This window comes from Empidonax traillii, unplaced genomic scaffold (assembly GCF_003031625.1).
Source record: "Empidonax traillii isolate 1590-97213 ecotype Southwest subspecies unplaced genomic scaffold, ASM303162v1 scaffold741:size898883, whole genome shotgun sequence".
NCBI lineage: Eukaryota > Metazoa > Chordata > Aves > Passeriformes > Tyrannidae > Empidonax > Empidonax traillii.
The window spans coordinates 584,451-587,044 of record NW_020955934.1 but is presented as its reverse complement, the minus strand read 5'-3'; positions in this window follow the sequence as shown (position 1 = coordinate 587,044).

Below are 2,594 nucleotides of genomic sequence, written 5' to 3'. Positions count from 1 at the left end.
AAAAAAAAAAGGTCAATACTGAGATCTGGAAACCTGCTGATGAACAGTCTTCTTCCACAGCTATCTCCCATCTCCAGTTTACTGATACTGGTGCTCTTGGGGTTCTCTTTTTTTAAAGCAGAAATCAGTTGCAAGATATAATTTTCCCAGCACTGTCAAGTAATTTCCACACTTCCACACTTTCTATTTCTGCCCCAAAAATCGATTTGAGTTTCACATCAAAAGTCTAAGGAGTCTTCTTACATGTCTCAATAGGATTTCAAACACACTCAAATAACTGGAGACAACCTACACACAGATATTGCTTTTAGCCTTGAATTACTCCTAATCAGCTTCTTATGAATAAAAGACTTTCTGGCACGGAAAGCAACAAACCAACCATTTAAAACAAAACCAAAACAAACCATAAAAAAATTTACTCTTTCTTCCTGCAAACCCAAAACCCTAGTAGGGGCTTCTCTCATATAGGATATAAAATCATAGTTATCATCCATAATGTATGGACCTTCATACAACTCATAGTGTTAAATGACCTATTAGGTGTAAGTCTGTCAACAAGCAAGTCTGACTTTGAATAGCTTAATCCAGCTCGTTGTTGGGAACCAGCAAATGGTTTTGATGAGCCTATTTGAGCCTTTTTTGAGACATCAAGGCTCTAAAAAAGGTGGAACTGAATTCGGTGTTCGTTGTTGGTCTGATTTTAGCTAAGAAACTTTAGGTCAACAATTTCATAGTACTTTCTGCATTGATACATCTGATGGGTGTATCACAGGAACTTTGAAGAGCATGTAAAAGCATTCAAATGCACAGTAATCAATTACAGTGACTGGTAAGAATTTAGGTAGCAAGGATTGCCTTCCTTGCCTTGTCTTTCTGTAGATGCTTCTATCTTGACAAAGTATTTACCTTCAGAGCTGGATTCTTCCTCTGCTCAAAACTCATGACTCGTTGAGAGGACATGAAAATCATGTCAGCTGCCTTTCACCAAGGCAGACAAGATGAGGAGGTGTGCATTGCAAGGAGGAACTGTAAAGAAATGCAAGAGTGCATTCATCACATTTTAAGAGACTTTAGGACTATCTGGAACGCCACCGCAATCTCACATAAGTAAGGAGTCTACTCCACACTTCACCCCACCCCATTGTTCTCTGCTGCATTGGAGACACCTGAATGCAGATGTACACATTCCCTAGGCCTTTCTTTCCTTCCTTCTTTCCTTTCTCTCTTTTTTTCTCTCTCTCTTTTTCTTTCCCTCTTTTTTCTTTCCTTCCCTTCCCTCTTTTTTCTTTCCTTCCCTTCCCTCTTTTTTCTTTCCTTCCCTTCCCTCTTTTTTCTTTCCTTCCCTCTTTTTTCTTTCCCTCTTTCTTTCTTTCTTTTTTCTTTCTTTCTTTCTTTTTCTTTCTTTCTCTTTCTTTCTTTCTTTCTCTCTTTCTTTCTCTCTCTCTCTCTCTTTCTTTCTCTCTCTCTCTCTCTTTCTCTCTCTCTCTCTCTCTCTTTCTCTCTCTCTCTCTCTTTCTTTCTTTCTTTCTCTCTCTCTCTTTCTTTCTTTCTTTCTTGCTCTTCTTCCTTTCAATTATCTGTATCTGCTACCACTCAGGTCAATACTCAAGACATGACTGACTTCAGCAGAGTCAACCCAGCCCTTTTCTCAGACCATAAACCAGCCAAAGGTGCAGGGAGAGCTGGTCATTTCCTCTCCAGCTGGAGCTGAACCAAATGGGAGAGCACTGTGGCTGTCTCCTGGCTTACTACAAATCCTACCGAGGTAAGGGACTCTTCCTCTCATTTCTGCTCATTTGGCTGACTCGTTCATCTTGCAAAGTGTTGAGAACTCTCACTGATGGCAAAGCAGAAAATAGTCTCCAGAAGGGACTCTGCTCCCCCCAGCAGTGAAAATCCCATTATCAATTCAAAGTTTGTGAAAAGCACCAGTTAAAAGTGCAACTAATTAATGTTCAGTGCAAGTGCATCAAAACAACTGTTTATTGTTTCCTAATGTATCACTTGGCTTACATAGCTATTAGACCTTTAAAGAACACTTTGGGGGTTTCCTGTATGAATAGCAAAATAGTCAGAAGTGGAGACGTGTTGCAACTGGAAACAATGTTTGTTGCTTTCTGTGTGGGATGAAAAAAAAACCCCGAGCGACTTATGTTAGTTTATTTTGTAAGACTACAAAAAGCTGTAGGATAAACAGCAGTGCTGAATTAGTCCAAGGCTTGTGCATCAACTGGTGCTGGAGACATACATGCTAGAATTCTCTTACCTTGCCCACTCGCTCCATGTGAGGTGTAAGAGGCAGCATAGGCTGGAAAAAGAAGATGGACTGCTCCAGTAAAGATCCTGGTCTACCCTTTGCCTCTTGCTGGTTTACGTAGCTGAACACAGGGTACGACTGGGAATCGGGTTCTTTGCAATTCAGCATCTGAAAAATATCCACCCTCTGATGCAAAGAATGATTTTTTTCTTTAAATATTTGCTTCACAAACTAATATGCAATAAAGTACTGAATGCTTTATTCAGAAAGCCTGAATCCACACAGCCCTCAGCAACTCCAGAAGCACTGATTTCTCTGTTTCTCATCACTGTTAGTT